The 17,293-nt window shown below is 38.9% G+C and overlaps 1 long non-coding RNA gene across 4 annotated transcripts in view; it reads left to right on the plus strand.

Annotated features, from left to right (window-relative positions):
• LOC113619196 (uncharacterized) overlaps positions 1-17,293 on the plus strand; it is a 111,506-nt gene that overhangs the window by 16,482 nt on the left and 77,731 nt on the right. Inside the window, exon 1 of one of the 4 annotated variants that reach the window (XR_003432322.1) lies at positions 6,561-6,611. The exons of 2 other annotated variants lie outside the window; for them this stretch is intronic. This is a non-coding gene — a long non-coding RNA (uncharacterized LOC113619196). Of the gene's footprint in view, positions 1-6,560; positions 6,612-15,809; positions 16,508-17,293 lie in introns of those variants that run through there. One more of the 4 variants, XR_003432323.1, reaches the window with a different exon arrangement.

Genomic DNA, 17,293 nt, shown 5'->3' on the forward strand with positions numbered 1-17,293 from the left:
GAGACAAAGAAGGACACTACATAATGATCAAGGGATCGATCCAAGAAGAAGATATAACAATTGTAAATATTTATGCACCCAACATAGGAGCACCTCAATACATAAGGCAAATACTATCAGCCATAAAAGGGGAAATCAACAGTAACACAATCATAGTAAGGGACTTTAACACCTGTCTTTCACCAATGGACAAATCATCCAAAATGAAAATAAATAAGGAAACACAAGCTTTAAATGATACATTAAAGAAGATGGACTTAATTGATATTTTTAGGACATTCCATCCAAAAACAATAGAATACACATTTTTCTCAAGTGCTCATGGAACAGTCTCCAGGATAGATCATATCTTGGGTCACAAATCAAGACTTGGTTTATTTAAGAAAATTGAAATCATATCAAGTATCTTTTCTGACCACAACGCTCTGAGACTAGATATCAGTTACAGGAAAAGATGTGTAAAAAACAAAAACACATGGAGGCTAAACAATACAGTACTTAATAACGAAGTGATCACTTAAGAAATCAAAGATGAAATCAAAAAATACCTAGAAACAAATGACAACAGAGACACGACAACCCAAAACCTATGGGATGCAGGAAAAGCAGTTCTAAGAGGGAAGTTTATAGCAATACAATCCTTCCTTAAGAAGCAGGAAACATCTCAAATAAACAACCTAACCTTGCACCTAAAGCAACTAGAGAAAGAAGAACAAAAAATCCCCAAAGTTAGCAGAAGGAAAGAAATCATAAAAATCACATCAGAAATAAATGAAAAAGAAATGAAGGAAACAATAGCAAAGATCAATAAAACTAAAAGGTGGTTCTTTGGGAAGATAAACAAAATTGCTAAACCAATAGCCAGACTCATCAAGGAAACAAGAGAGAAGACTCAAATCAACAGAATTAGAAATGAAAAAGGAGGAGTAACAATGGACACTGCAGAAATACAAAAGATCATGAGAGATTACTACAGGCGACTCCATGCCAATAAAATGGACAACCTGGAAGAAATGAACAAATTCTTAGAAATGCACAACCTGCCAAGACTGAATCAGCAAGAAACAGAAAATATGAACAGAGCAATCACAAGCACTGAAATTGAGACTGTGATGAAAAATCTTCCAACAAAAGCCCAGGACCAGATGGCTTCACAGGCGAATTCTATCAAACATTTAGAGAAGAGCTAACACCTATCCTTTTTAAACTCTTCCAAAATATTGCAGAGGGAGGAACACTCCCAAACTCATTCTGCGAGGCCAACATCACCCTGATACTAAAACCAGACATAAGATGTCACAAAGAAAGAAACCTACAGGCCAATATCACTGATAAACATAGATTCAAAAATCCTAAACAAAATACTAGCAAACAGAATCCAACAGCACATTAAAAGGATCATACACCATGATCAAGTGGGGTTTATTCCAGGAATGCAAGGATTCCTCAATATATGTAAATCAATCTACGTGATACACCATATTAACCAATTGAAGGAGAAACACCATATGATCATCTCAATAGATTTAGAGAAAGCTTTCGACCAAATTCAGCACCCATTTATGATTAAAATCCCTGCAGAAAGTAGGCATAGAGGGAACTTTCCTCAACATAATAAAGGTCATATATGACAAAGCCACAGCCAACATCATTCTCAATGGTGAAATACTGAAAGCATTTCCACTAAGATCAGGAACAAGACAAGGGTGCCCACTCTCACCACTCTTATTCAACATAGTTTTGGAAGTTTTAGCCACATCAATTAGAGAAGAAAAAGAAATAAAAGTAATCCAAATTGGAAAAGAAGAAGTAAAGCTGTCACTGTTTGTAGATGACATGATACTACACATAGAGAATCCTAAAGATGCTACCAGAAAACTACTAGAGCTAATCAATGAATTTGGTAAAGTAGCAGGATACAAAATTAATGCACAGGGCTTCCCTGGTGGCGCAGTGGTTGAGAGTCCGCCTGCCGATGCAGGGGACACAGGTTCGTGCCCCGGTCCGGAAAGATCCCACATGCCACGGAGCGGCTGGGCCCGTGAGCCATGGCCGCTGGGCCTGCACGTCCGGAGCCTGTGCTCCGCGATGGGAGAAGCCACAACTGTGAGAGACCCGTGTACCGCAAAAAAAAAAAAAAAAAAAAACCCACAAAATTAATGCACAGAAATCTCTGGCATACCTATACACTAATGATGAAAAATCTGAAAGTGAAATTAAGAAAACACTCCCATTTACCATTGCAACAAAAAGAATAAAATATCTAGGAAGAAACCTACCTAAGGAGACAAAAGACCTGTATGCAGAAAATTGTAAGACACTGATGAAAGAAGTTAAAGATGATACAAATAGATGGAGAGATATCCCATGTTCTTGGATTGGAATAATAAACATTGTGAAAAAGACTCTACTACTCAAAGGAATCTACAGATTCAATGCAATCCCTATCAAACTACCACTGGCATTTTTCACAGAACTAGAACAAGAAATTTCACAATTTGTATGGAAACACAAAAGACCCCGAATAGCCAAAGCAATCTTGAAAATGAAAAGTAGAGTTGGAGGAATCAGGCTCCCTGACTTCAGACTATACTACAAAGCTACAGTAATCAAGACAGTATGGTACTGGCACAAAAACAGAAATATAGATCAATGGAACAGGATAGAAAGCCCAGAGATAAACCCATGCACATATGGTCACCTTATCTTTGATAAAGGAGGCAAGAATATACAAAGGAGAAAAGACAGCCTCTTCAATAAGTGGTGCTGTGAAAACTGGACAAGTACACGTAAAAGTATGAGATTAGAACACTCCCTAACACCATACACAAAAATAAGCTCAAAATGGATTAAAGACCTAAATGTAAGGCCAGACACTATAAAACTCTTAGAGGAAAACATAGGCATAACACTCTATGACATAAATCACAGCAAGATCCTTTTTGACCCACCTCCTAGAGGAATGGAAATAAAAACAAAAATAAACAAATGGGACCTAATGAAACTTCAAAGCTTTTGCACAGCAAAGGAAACCATAAACAAGACCAAAAGACAACCCTCAAAATGGGAGAAAATATTTGCAAATGATGCAACTGACAAAGGATTAATCTCCAAAATGTACAAGCAGCTCATGCAGCTCAATAACAAAAAAACAAACAACCCAATCCAAAAAAAGGGCAGAAGACCTAAATAGACATTTATCCCAAGAAGATATACATATTGCCAACAAATACATGAAAGAATGCTCAACATCATTAATCATTAGAGAAATGCAAATCAAAACTATAATGAGGTATCACCTCACACGAGTCAGAATGGCCATCATCAAAAAATCTACAAACAATAAATGCTGGAGAGGGTGTGGAGAAAAGGAAACGCTCTTGCACTGTTGGTGGGAATGTAAATTGATAGAGCCACTATGGAAAACAGTATGGCGGTTCCTTAAAAAACTAAAAATAGAGCTACCATACAACCCAGCAATCCCACTACTGGGCATATGCCCTGAGAAAACCAAAATTCAGAAAGTGTCATGTACCAAAATGTTCATTGCAGCTCTATTTACAAGATCCAGGAGATGGAAGCAACCTAAGTGTCCATTATCGGATGAATGGATAAAGAAGATGTGGCACATATATACAATTGAATATTAGTCAGCCATAAAAAGAAACGATAGTGAATTATTTGTAGTGAGGTGGATGGACCTAGAGTCTGTCATACAGAGTGAAGTAAGTCAGAAAGAGAGAAACAAATACTGTATGCTAACACATATGTATGGAATCTAAGGGAAAAAAAAAAAGGTCATGAAGAACCTAGGGGTAAGACGGGAATAAAGACACAGACGTACTAGAGAATGGACTTGAGGATATGAGGAGGGGGAGGGGTAAGCTGTGACAAAGTGAGAGACTGGCATGGACATATATACAGTACCAAATGTAAAATAGATAGCTAGTGGGAAGCAGCTGCATAGCACAGGGAGATCAGCTCGGTGCTTTGTGACCACCTATAGGGGTTGGATAAGCAGGGTGAGAGGGAGGGAGATGCAAGAGGGAAGAGATGTGGGAACATATGTATATATATAACTGATTCACTTTGTTATAAAGCAGAAACTAACACACCATTGTAAAACAATTATACTCCAATAAAGATGTTAAAAATAAAATAAAATCGGCTAATGGCCGTATGGGGGTTCCCTTTTGTGTGACTCATTGTTCTTCTTTTTCTGCCTTTAAAATTTTCTCTTTAGCTTTTTCCATTTTAATTGTGATATGCCTTGGTGTGGGTCTGTTTGGGTTCCTCTTGTTGGTTGTCTCTATGATTCCTGGAACTGGATATCTGTTTCCTTCCTCAGTTTAGGGAAGTTTTCAGCCTTTGTTTTTTTTTTTTTGGCTGTGCTGTGTTGCTTGCAGGATATTAGTTCCCTGACCAGGGCTTGAATATGGGCCACATGGCAGTGAAACGACCGAATCCTAACCACTGGACCACCAGGGGATTCTCATCAGCCATTATTTCTTCAAATAATTTTTCTGGCCCTTTCTCTCTTCTCCTTCTGAGATCCCTATAATACAAATATTAGTATGCTTGATGTTGTCATATAAGTTCCTTAAAGTATCCTCATTTAAAAAATTGTTTTCTTTTGCTCTTTTGACTGGGTGATTTCCATCATTCTGTCTTCCAGGTCACTTATACATTCTCTGTAATATATGGTCTCCTGTTGATTCCCTCTAGTGTATTTTTTATTTCATTCTCTGTATTCTTCAGCTCTGGTTGTTTCCTTTCTATATTTTCCAACTCTTTGTTGAAGTTCTCACTGTGCTATTCCATTCTTCTCCTGAGTTCTGTGGATCTTTATGACTGTGGCTTTGAACTCTTTATCATGTAAATTACGTATCTCTTTTTCATTAGTTTTTTTTTTTCCCCCCTGGGGTTTTATCTATTCTTTTGTTTGGAACAAATTCCTCTGTCTCCTCATTTTTTTTGGTTTTCTGTGGTTGCTTCTATGAATTAGGTGAAATAGTTACATCCTCTGGTCTTGAAGATGTAGTCTTGTGTTGGAGTATTCCCTATGTAGACTGCATGTGCTCGGTAGATTTTGGCATGCCAACTAGGGCTGGAGCAGGCATGGGTCAGGGGCAGATTTGCAGGGTACTCTGGGTTGGACCAGGGGTGCCTTGGTGGGACAGCTAGAGCTGGAGCAGGTACAAGCTGGGGCTTTCCCAAGGCATGTCAGAGCCACTGCCCTGGTGGGATGGCTGAAGCTGCAGTGGCCACAGTCTGGGCCTTTCCCAGGGTGTGCCAGGGCTGCTGTCTTGGCAGGACAGCTGGCATTGGAGTGGGTGTGGGCCAGGGGCATGCTGGGGTGGTGGCTTTGGCAGACCAGCTAGAGTGCCAGGCCCTTTTGAAACTGCTATCTGAGCTGGGACTCAGAGTGGGTGAGTTTATGCATGAGCCCTTTAAGAGCAGAGTCTAGGTTTCCTACAGTCCTCTGGCTCTCCCAGACTTAAGCCCCATTAGTTTTCAAAGCCAGTTATATGGGCTTATCTTCCAAGTGCTGGTCCCCAGAGGTGGGTTACCCAATGTGGTTCTTGAACCCTTTGCTCCTTAGAGAGGACCTTTGCATTTATGACATCCCCTCTTGCTTGTGCATCACCGTGCTGGGGTTTGTATACTGACTAGATTATGAGTCTGCCCTTCCTACCCACCTTGATGTGGTTTTTCTTTATCCTTAATTGTAGATGAGCTGTTCTGCTAGTCTTCAGGTCATTTTCAGAGAGAGTTGTTCTATAAGTAATTGTAGTTTTGTTGTGTCTGTGGAGGAGGTGAGCTCAGGGTCTTCTATTCTGCTCTTGTGATCCTACTTCCTGATTCTTGGTTCTTACCTTGTCTTCTGAGAAGCCGAATGGATTTTCGTCTAAAATGTGTGCATACAATCCACACTTTTAGACTTCCTTTTCAAGATTTCAGTGTACTCTATTTGGATGTGGGTTTCTAAACCAAATGATCAGTCAAGTTCTCAACTCTGGATTTGGTCCTGGATCTAGCTGTCAGACTTGGATAACGTCCCAATAACTACAGCAAACAGGATGATCTAGACAACACTCCTGTTTTCATAGGTGGATCTTGTGCAATTTCTATCCCCAGGTGTCTGGCAGGAACATTGATGAAGACATCCCTGCATGTCTATTTGGAACCCAGGAGGCTATGCTGACTGCCAACACTATACACTCCTTTGGCTCCCATGGGTGTGGGAACTTCCTGTTTTTGGCAGAGGACAGAGAAGCTTTTTTTTTTTTTAATTAACTAATTTATTTTTATTTATTTATTTTTAGCTGCATTGGGTCTTTGTTGCTGTGCGCAAGCTTTCTCTGGTTGCGGCAAGCGGGGGCTACTCTTAGTTGGCTGATCGGGCTTCTTATTGCGGTGGCTTCTCTTGTTGCAGAGCATGGGCTCTAGGCGTGCGGGCTTCAGTTGTGGTTTGTGGGCTCTAGAGTGCAGGCTCAGTAGTTGTGGCACATGGGCTTAGATGCTCCGCGGCATGTGGGATCTTCCTGGACCAGGGCTCGAACCCATGTCCCCTGCATTGGTATGCGGATTCTTAACCACTGTGCCACCAGGTAAGCCCCAGGACAGAGAAGCATTGACTCTCCCTACAAGTCCCGTGTGCCACTAGGTATGGGATGACTCTCCAGGGCTGGGCTCCAGACAGGAAACCTTTCCTTCCATGTTCCACCTTTAACTATGGCAGTCAGTTGTTGTAGGGTTCTGGAATGAGTTGTTGTAGTATTTGTTTAGATTTTTCTAGTTGTAGAATGAGGTTAATGACAATAGATCAGATGTTGTGCCAGTGTGGGAAGAGAGTTTGAAAGGATCTTTTGAATCATAATGTCCGACACAGACTTAGAGACAGGAAGTGACAGACAGTTCATGGCAGAGCTGGGACTAAATCTAGGTCTCTAGATTCCTAGTCTAGGATTCTTTCCATCTTGCTTTGACCTCTCATAAGTAACTAGGTGATCAGAGAAGGGGAATCCAAAATGAATATAAAATAGATTGATTTATGAACTCAGAATTCTTAAGCTTTGCTGTATTGTATATGCAATCTGGCCTCTATATTTCCTTCCTCTAGCTTTCTCTTCAGGCTATTTTCTAGCCATTTTGGGGATAAGTTTTCATATACTTCTGAGGTAGAACCTCAGAATTCAACTCATTTTACCTCTAGTCTGTTTCACATTTTTTGGAGTATATGATAGGCATTGTGGTTGTATTTGGTGGGTAAAAGATGATGATAAGACCTAGCACCTGACCTGGAGGCACATACAGTCTAGAAGAGGAAATAAGCATAACTATAATACAGATGATAGTTGCTATAATAGAAACCTACCTAAGGTACTAAGCAGAGAAAAAGTCCTAAGTGAATAAATTCAGGGCATGGAGCATGGAAGGCAAAGAGATGGGGGTAGGCTCCACAGAGAAGGTAGCACCTAAGTTGGGATTTGAAGAAAAACAGCATTTGGAATAAAAAACTTACTGACTTTAAAATAATTAAAGTATAATTGATTTACAATATTGTGTTAATTTCAGGTGTACAGCAAAGTGATTTGGTTATATATATACTCTTAAAAAATTATTTTCCATTACAGGTTGTTACGAGATATTTAATATAGTTCCCTATGCTAAACAGTTAAGTCCTTGTTGTTTATCCGTTTTATATATGGTAGCATGTATCTGTTAATCCCATACTCCTAATTTATCCCTCCCCTGCCTCCTATTTGGTAACCATAAATTTGTTTTCTATGTCTGTGAGTCTGTATCTGTTTCATAAATAAGTCATTTGTACTAGTTTTTAGATTCCACGTACAAATGATGTCATACAGTATTTGTTACTGACTTGCTTTTAATTCATGCTTCTACTCGGGTACTACTTTATTTAAGCATAACAAAAATTATATTGCTAATGCTTCCAAAAGATACTGATCAGATAGGTACAATTGGAACTTAGGTTGCATGCAGAACAGCTCATCAGGAAAGTTTAGGACTTGGCTCAGATACTGGTTAAGTAACAACTATTATTGATGAAGCTAATGGCAAGCACTGCTGTCCCTATAGCCAGAAAACAGATGGATATGGCTGTAAAGGTTAGTCAAGTAACAATCTTGTTAATATTTTTTGAGCATTTATCATGTGCTGTACTTTATGTATGTTACAAGCATTATGTTATTTAATTCTTATACTAACCATATATAGCAGGTACCAGAATTTTTATAGGTGAGAAAACAGAAGTTAAGAGAGGTTAAGAAATAAATTTGCCTAAGGTCAGAGAGCTAGAAAGTAGTGAGACAGAATTTGAACTCAGGAGTATCTCCTTCCAGGGACTGAACTGTTAACTCCTACCCTGTGCCATGGTTGGAAAAGAATTGGAATGTAAACCAGAATTTATCTGGATCCTTTAAATCTCCCCCATAGAAGTTCTAGCCATGAGAACATGCTAGGGACATGGGATTAGACTTATCAGCAAACACTTGCTGAATTTCTGCAAAGGCCATAACACTCTGTTAGGCCCTATAATGAATGCAGAGAAACCTGAACTTAAGTCCTGGAGGATGAAACTCACATCAAGGAAATGAGGCCCTGGGAGGATAAGCTCCTTGCCCAAGGTCCATGGCTGGTGAGTGAGACCCAACACTTGAATTTGACTTTTAACGCTAGAACTAGTGCTTTTTCTTCTACAATTTCTAGGCAGATTTTGGCATTCATAAACAGAAGAGTTAGCTCCTGTAGGACTGGAACCTAAACAAACATCTGTCACAAGTTTTAGGGTCAAGGTTTCATTGTATTTTTTTTTTTTCTGACTTGAGATATCCTTTTCCTTAAGTCTACTAATTCCGGTGGTACCGGAAAAAAGATGTTTGAGACTGTGAGCCAGAAAGATTTCTAAGCCCCTGTTTGATATGACCTCTCACTCTCTTTTCTACCATACTTCAACTCTGATCCATGAACTACTTGATATTAAAAAAGAAAAAAGGAGAGAGAAAGTTCTGCCTGCTAACTTTTCAAATCATGCTGGTGTACGTTCTTTCCATGTTTGAATAACAATACACCGACATAATGAGCTAGACTAATTTTCATATAGGGCAGAGTTAACAAAATTTATGGTTGAAAGACAATTGCATTTCTGAAATTGTATTTCTTAACTTTAGTGAGAAAAATTAACAAAGTAAACATTAAGTTGAAAGCTAGAAGAAGCCAGAAAAGGAGACTGGGGCTGCGTGATATTCTGGAAAGCTGGTGGGACCATTTGATTCATGAATTCAGAGCTGTGAAGGTTTTGTGCCTCATTTTATGTGGTCACACAATGGTATCTTGGGGTGTAGCCAAGACAAGCTTAATGACCAACCAGTGACTGAAGGGATTTTAGAAAGAAAAATCTTTCTCTACCCCTGAGCTCTTACTGTTAGAATTTCATTCGAGTCTGAGATTTTTCAAGAGTTTTAAAACATAGTTATCCTTTAAAGTAGTAGCCTGCCATATGCTTGCTTAATATCTCAGTGATTGGCTAATAATTCATTTACATTTAATTGGGTTATGGATTGGTAGATCAACTCTTGGATTATCAAGCAAGAATGACCTTACGTATCACCAAGTCCAATCCTCTCACTTTATAGACGAGGGAATTGAGGCCATGAGAGGTTACATGATTTGCATAAGATTAATTAGAAGGGGGAATGAGAAATAAGGATTTCTTATTCCCATGTACTCCTTTGAAAGATTGTTTTTTTTACTTGTACAGGAATACATAAATATATATATATATGTGTGTGTGTATGTATATCTGTGTATTTTCTTCATAAAAATTTATATGATATCAAACCATGAAGGATGAAAAGATTAAAGTCCTCTTCCTCCTTTTCTCTTCCTCTGTGTAAATATTATTGGGCCCTTTTCTACTCACTTATGTACATAGATGTATACATAAAAAATAATGAAACATCATTTAAAAATATTAATAGAGCTCACATTTCATGTGTTCTGTAGCTTTCTTCATTTTATTTGTAAAATTTATATTTTTTGAATAAAGAATATATATATATGTATGTATATATAAATTCAAAACGTTTTAAAAAAGTGAAAAGTCTCTCACCTCCCTCTGAGTCTTAGTCATATAGTTTTCCCTGGAGGCCACCAGTATTACCAGTTTCTTGTGTAGCTACCCAGAGGAATTCTTTGCTCATATAAGTCTTTACCCCCTGTTTTTAAAAATAAATTATAGCATACTATACATACATATATATATATATATATATATATAGCACCTTACTTAAAAAATTAATATTTCTTGGAGTTATTCCAGATTAGCAAATGAAAAGCCTTCTTTTTCTTTTAACGACTGCAGCAGTGTAGTATGTAGTACAGTTCCATAATCATTTTATAGGTAGTACTGCATGGTATTGCATTATGTGAATTTTTCATAATTTATTTAACTTGCTACCTACTGATTTAGTTTGTTTTCAATATTTCCCCATTTAAAAATCATTGCATTGCATAACTTTATGTATAGCATGTATCACACATTCCAAATAACTTTTATAGAATAAATTCCTGGAAGTGGCGTTTCTGGGTCAAATGTGTGCATTTGTAATTTTGATAAGATATTACCAAATTGCCCTTCATGGGGGTTGTATCATTTTACCTCTCTCTAGCAATACAGGAGATGAAACTTGCCTTCCCATGACAGTACATAGAAATTTGCCACATTCCTTATCACGCCTCCTAGGTCTTCCACAGAATGGCTGTCCATAGTTTAAGTAATCCCTTACTGATGGACATTTAATTTATTTCAAAATTTTGAGTATTACAAACAATGCTGCCTTGAACATTTCGTGTGCCAGTTTGTGAACATCTTTCTAGGAAACACCTACAAGTGGAAACCTTGCTTCAAAGGATATGCACATGTTATGTTTTAACAAATAGTGCCAAATTTCTCCATGAATAGGCTGAAGCAAATCGTGCACCCCCAAAAGCATAACAGGGTATCAACTTCCACACATTCTCACCCAAATTAGGTATCATCAATTCATTTAATTTTTGCCACTTTGATTGAAATGTTGAAAATGAAAATAGGGCTTGAATTTTTACTTCTCTGATACTAGTGATGTTGAACATATTTTCATATAATTACTGCTTGAAAAGAGTAGTCAGTAAGAGCAAAGTCCTGGAGTGAGATTGTCTGGATGTGACCCTGGTGTTCTCACTTTATTACTCTTTGTAAGAGCCAACCACGGCCAGGTTACTTCACTCTCTGTGCCTCACAGGGATGTTGTGAGGATTTCATGAGCTAATAGTTGCAAAGTGCCTATACCATAATTTATTTGATTCTCCCGTTTAATGTCACTGGAGAAAATGTATATGTAGGCAGTACATGTACTCCTGTTCAGTTATGTGGAGACTTCTCTCATCTTTTCAATTTCTTTTTAAATGCCCTTCATTTTTCTTTATTTACATCTTACACATTTCTTTAACTTTACTCCTAGGCTTGTCTGATTGCCAAAAGAGTTGAACACACTATAGTTAAAGAAGAAATAATTTTTAATAAAATAATAAACTTTCCTGCTATCTAGTACTGAGTCATTGTGTTGATAGTTTATACAATGTTACAATTTTCAGGTTACTTTTATTACGATGTGTCCTGGCCCTAGAGCCCAGTATAATTAGGTCTGGATTCAAATCCTAGTTCTGATTTTAACACGTTTTTAATGAGTCTTTCGACTATGCTGTTTCACCTCTTTGGACCAAGTTTCCTTTCTAGAAGTAAGGGAATTAGACTATGCTACCTTAAGGTCCCTAAAATTTTATTATTCTTCATATTCAAAAGACCCAACTGTCAAAGAGCCTGACCTGTGGGTCGTGGCCAAGTTATCACAAGCTCTTCAGAAGGAAATCCTGTGAACATAGGGTAAAGTGAACAAGACATTAAAAATTCATCTCCCACACAATGCTCCTTTAACAGGATGTGTACTTCTTTTGCAAAAGTGATTCCTTATTTTCTTCCACAAATTCATGACCAGTGCACACCTCAGAGACCTAGTTCAAAGCCCCTCTCTAGAAGGCACCCCCTTATTGGCCTCCTTTGATGTGCCAAATGCCACACTGAGGGAGGGAATTCACTGTACAAATCACCACACAATAGAATGTTGATATTCATTACTATGGGGAAGATGTAGAACTTGATAGGGTTTAAGTCCCAGGAAAAACTTGGAGGGGGCTTGAAGTAAAATGCCACTGTGTGAAACTTGGGCCCATGACCTTTTCCTGGGACTGGTGTGGTCCAATGGCTGCAAATATTAAGTCAACTCAAACTGAATTGAGCAAATGATCTCCTTTAATAAAACTGGCACCTTGAACATCCTCAGATTACATTTATAATGTTATGTTTGGATCTGTAAAGTGTTAACTCTGTAAGGAGGCTGGTGGAGAGGCATATGAGGAGGAATGCTAGAGAGTAGTAGTGAGGCAAGGGTGTAACCCCAAGGTATATCCCCTCCTTAGGAAGAGAAACCTTGGGAGTCTTTGGGTAGGAGTAACAAAGAGTTAGTTGCTATGAAAGCTGGGATGTGTTTGGTCTGGCATTTGCCCTGGGCTGTTGTAGCCTCTCTCTAGAGCGGTCTTGAAGCTAGGAAGTCGAACAGATGGTAAGGACCCAATTAGGTGTCTGAGGGACAAAGAGAAAGAAGAACAGAGGTAACATTGCAAATAGGACAGGAGTCCAGAAGGATAAGCCACACCTGCTGAGGTGACAGAAGAATGAGGAAATAAAAAAACAGCATGTTGGGTGGGACCCACAGATTTTTCAGTCAACTAAATAAATGCTTTTCTTGGAGTGTGGACTAGATGTTTTCTAGTTAGTCACCTTTTAGCTGCAAGCTGGGCTTTCTCACTCCTCTTCATAACTTTCCCCCTCATTTATTTACTAAAATACTCCACATTTATACATCATCATTGATGTGCTATTTACTAGCATTGATGTGCTGTCTGACCTTAAAGAGTTTACAGCCACATTCAACCAACCAGAGCAGTATATAATTTTACTTGTTCCTATCTTTCCTCTCCAAGCCCCATAATCTTATTTGTTAAGCAAACTCTTATGTGTGGCTTGCCATGTTTCAGGTAGTTTTCCAGATATTACAGATGCTTACACACTTAATGTTCATAAAACCCTTTGGGGTATGTGCTATTATTATTCTCATTTTATCTATAAGGAAACTGTGGGGAATAGAAGTTGAGTAACTCTCCTAAGGTCATATAGCTAGTAAGTGGCAGAGTTGAGATTTGAACCAGGGACTATGGCTCCAGAGTCCACAGTCTTAACAATTTAATCATGTTGCATGGTCTTGAATTTGGATTGGTATTTGTTCACAAAAAAAAAAGAAAAATATTTGAATGATGAATGCAAGATCTACTTTGAACTAATTTACTGTTGGAGAGGAAAATAGTTCATTTTCTTTTCCTTTTTTTTAAAAATAAGAGCCAGTTGCTTCTAAGTTGTTTTTGAACCTACATCATTTCACTGTGCAGGAAATGACTTGGGAGCATAGGGTGCAATGAGGGAATGATTTAAGTGTCCATTAAGGTTTCTTTCAAAGCTCAGATGATTTCTGTGAAGCCAAAAGGAAAGATACTGCTCTTGTGTTCTCCTGGGCTAAAGTGATCCCCAAATCTGCTATTCTCTAGGTGGTTTTGCTCTTTTACTTATTAAACAACTGCCGATGGGATACCATTTATGCACCATTACTGTGCCACTTGAGATGGGGATCCATGTACATGATCCAAATACACGCATGGTATCTGCCATTAATGAGATTAAAATTTAATGAAGGAGAATAAACACACACACATACCACCTTTAAATAACATTCACAAATCTAGCAGTATGTAAGCAAGCACCCAAACAAGGAATTCAGTGGGTAAACTTTATGGAAAGCCTGGCTTTGACTACATGGGGAGACAACATGTTGACTTTACATGCCTCGCAGATTCTCTTAGTCTCATCTGTTTCAAGGACTTTGACCTTTTCCATTCATCTGCTCTGCCTCAGCTGCTGAGCCTGAAAGAGTCTGTGGTCTATGAGATTCCACCACCCAAGACTGACCAGCTCCATGCCTCTGGCTCCTCCTATCACTTTGAGACTTGTATGGAATATCACACTATTTAGCATGGGCTCTATCTTCCTAAGCAGCTCTTAATGGGTCCAGAAGATACAACCAAGAAGAGAGTTGACTTTGGCAAAAGAAAAATAGGAGCTGGAGAGAATTTGGGCTGATATGTATTCCTTCCCTTTCTTCCTTTAACAGACTCATCTAAGACATTTTCTCTTACCAACCTGTCTAGAGACATTCTGGGTAGCTGAGTATGTGACCTGCCAAGTGACTGAGATTTTTCAAGCTCATAGTGAAGTAGAAGCCATTGTTGGTACCTGGTTGGTGATTGTTACTGGCTGGTCGCTGTTTATTGGTGTTGTGGTTATTATGGAGATGCTTATCTCTTCTTGCTTGTCATCTTTCCCTGTCTCCCTTTCCGTTTTTTCACTCTTGTCCCAGGATTGTACCTCCCTAAATAAAGAAATATCCTATAATCATTGCCCCAGTTTCTGTTTTCTAGAAGTTTTGGAGTAAGACAGAAGAGAGGACAATCTTTGTAGAGTATAGAATATACAAAAGAATGATCTGGATTGAGAACATTTATGTTGGGAATAGCTGCAGTCAAATTTTAGAGGGCCATGCTGAGAGACATATGGATTCTTGGAAGGCTTTTGAGCAGAGGGGTGTCATAGTGGAAACTGGGATTTAGGTAGGTAGACCAGGTTGAAATAAAAACTGGATTGGCAGAGGTGGGGAGATCTGGAGGCAGGAAGACTAGTTATGATTTTTTTTTAACATCTTTATTGGAGAATAATTGCCTTACAATGTTGTATTAGTTTCTACTGTACAACAAAGTGAATCAGCTATATGCATATGTATATCCCCATATCCCCTCCCTCTTGCGTCTCCCTCCCTCCCACCCTCCCTATCCCACCTCTCTAGAGGGTCACAAAGCACCGAGCTGATCTCCCTGTGCTATGCGGCTGCTTCCCACTAGCTATCTACCTTACGTTTGGTAGTGTATATATGTCCATGCCACTCTCTCGCTTTGTCACAGCTTACCCTTCCCCCTCCCCATGTCCTCAAGTCCATTCTCTATGTCTGCGACTAGTTATGATTTAAGTGTGAGGGTGAATGTAGGACCAAGCCGTAGAAATTAAATGGTAGATGAGGAACCTTAGGAAGGCCTTAAGCTATCTTGGTAAAATAAGAAGTCATTCACTAGATGTGAGTAAGAGGAAGGTACAATTAGGGGGATGAGCAAGAGGAGAATGTCAGTGTACCCTCCTGAGGTCACGCTCCTGAGCATCCACGGTTCAGACTGGGTCATGGTGCTTTATGCTGGGCCTGGCTGTGTGGCTGTAGGTCTTCCTGTTTTCCATCAATATGCTTCTAGGACACACACAGAAATTCTCATTTCATGATGAGTTGTGTACTATAAAAAAATTGCCGGAAGACTGATCAGATATTTACATGGTCTATTCAATTTGGATCTTGTTAATGAAATTTTGTTAATCTTATAAATTAATTTGTAAACAGATTAGTATTGATCTGTTAAATTTTGCTAATTAAAACTACTACTACTATGGAAACTGTTATTTACAGTACTTTTTAAAGAACAAACAGATGAGCCCTGTGGTTATATAGCAGTTGGCTTTTCTTGCAAAGCCACAGTAACCACTGAACACTCATGCACTCATGACTTTTGTCTAGATCTTGCTCTTCATGAGGAGGCAGAAGTGGGCGGAGCCAGCCACGTATTCATTCTGGATCTGAAATGTCAAAGTGTGTGCTCAGTTTATTTTTTGTAATCCTTAACTACATTTAAAAATACTTTTGATTACTTTTGTGTTGTTGAGTACTTTATACACTGGCCAGTTATTGAACACTTGAGTTTGTGATGAAGTTCCTTGTGTCCAAGACTGTTTGTTTGCGTAGAAGGGAGAATACTTAATGTTCCAAAGCACTACTTGAGTATAGTTTATATGCGGAGGCAGGTAGGCAGAGGTAAACTATAAACCAGGGGAGATAATATATCTACACAGACTCTGAGATAAGGCTACTCAAAAAAGCCTTAAGTTAAAGCAAACAAACCAACCAGAAATATGAAGTGTTTGATTGGTTGTGCATGATATTATGGTTTCCAGGGACTTGGAGTGTTGTCTGGCTAGTGACTCAGGAGTCTGCTTTTGACTCAGCTAGTTGGTCTTTCTGTGGTGGCACAGGTGCCAAAACGCATCCTTTTTCAAGGGGTGGTATTCCAATAGAGGTGCCCCATTTGTCTTTATGTTGATGTGGCGATCGTCATGCTTATGAAGGGACCTCATTTCCTTTGAGCCCTCACAATTGCTCTTGCAGAGATCAAGCCTGACCCAGAGGTGAGTGTCTCAGCTACTTTTTGGCTGTATTTATTGGTAAAGAGTCAGCTCTTTGTCATCGGTAACCAACTAGTTTCAGTTTCATCACAGGAAGCTGTGAGCCAGGAACAGCATTTAGAAATCAACCAAAGGCTTGTGGGAAGTCTGACCAGTCTCATAGGTGGATGGCTGAACAGGGCTGAGGGAGTTTCAGAAATGGGGGGAATTTCAAAAGTGGAGGGAACGTCATAGTTTGAAGTGATGGAGGATGGGCAAAAAACAACAAAAAACAAGCCATCTTAGCAAGGAAGTGTGAGTACAAGGAACATATGGAAGAAAACTGAAGACACAAACTTTAAAAAAAAACTCTTATACACAGGGAAAAGTACATGCTATGAGTTGGCTCTATTAACCACGAAGATGCCTGTGCCAGAAGCTTTTAAAAAGTTGTTACAAGGTCATGGAAACTCTCTCGGCTTACTTTCCTTCAAGTCATTTCCAATCTTTCTACACATCAACTTACCTCAGTCCCCAGACCTGCTTGGCTATCTCACCTTGTCTAGGCTCAGTGGCATTTGGCTTAGGTCAGAACCATGATAAGTAGACCAATTAACCTCACACAATGCTGCCTGCAATAAATATCTGTTGGCATCATAAGTCTCATTCATGGACAAGATGTTTCCTGTATCTGAGCTGCCCATGCCCCAGAATACAGATGTACAGTATTTATTGCTCTATCTGACCTGTTAAGAAAGTTTTCTTTCTATGGAAAAAACATAAAAACAAAATTAAATGAAACTTGACTTA

This window comes from Aethalodelphis obliquidens, unplaced genomic scaffold (assembly GCF_003676395.1).
Source record: "Aethalodelphis obliquidens isolate GAN/ISIS:26980383/991018 unplaced genomic scaffold, ASM367639v1 scaffold1, whole genome shotgun sequence".
Taxonomy (NCBI): domain Eukaryota; kingdom Metazoa; phylum Chordata; class Mammalia; order Artiodactyla; family Delphinidae; genus Aethalodelphis; species Aethalodelphis obliquidens.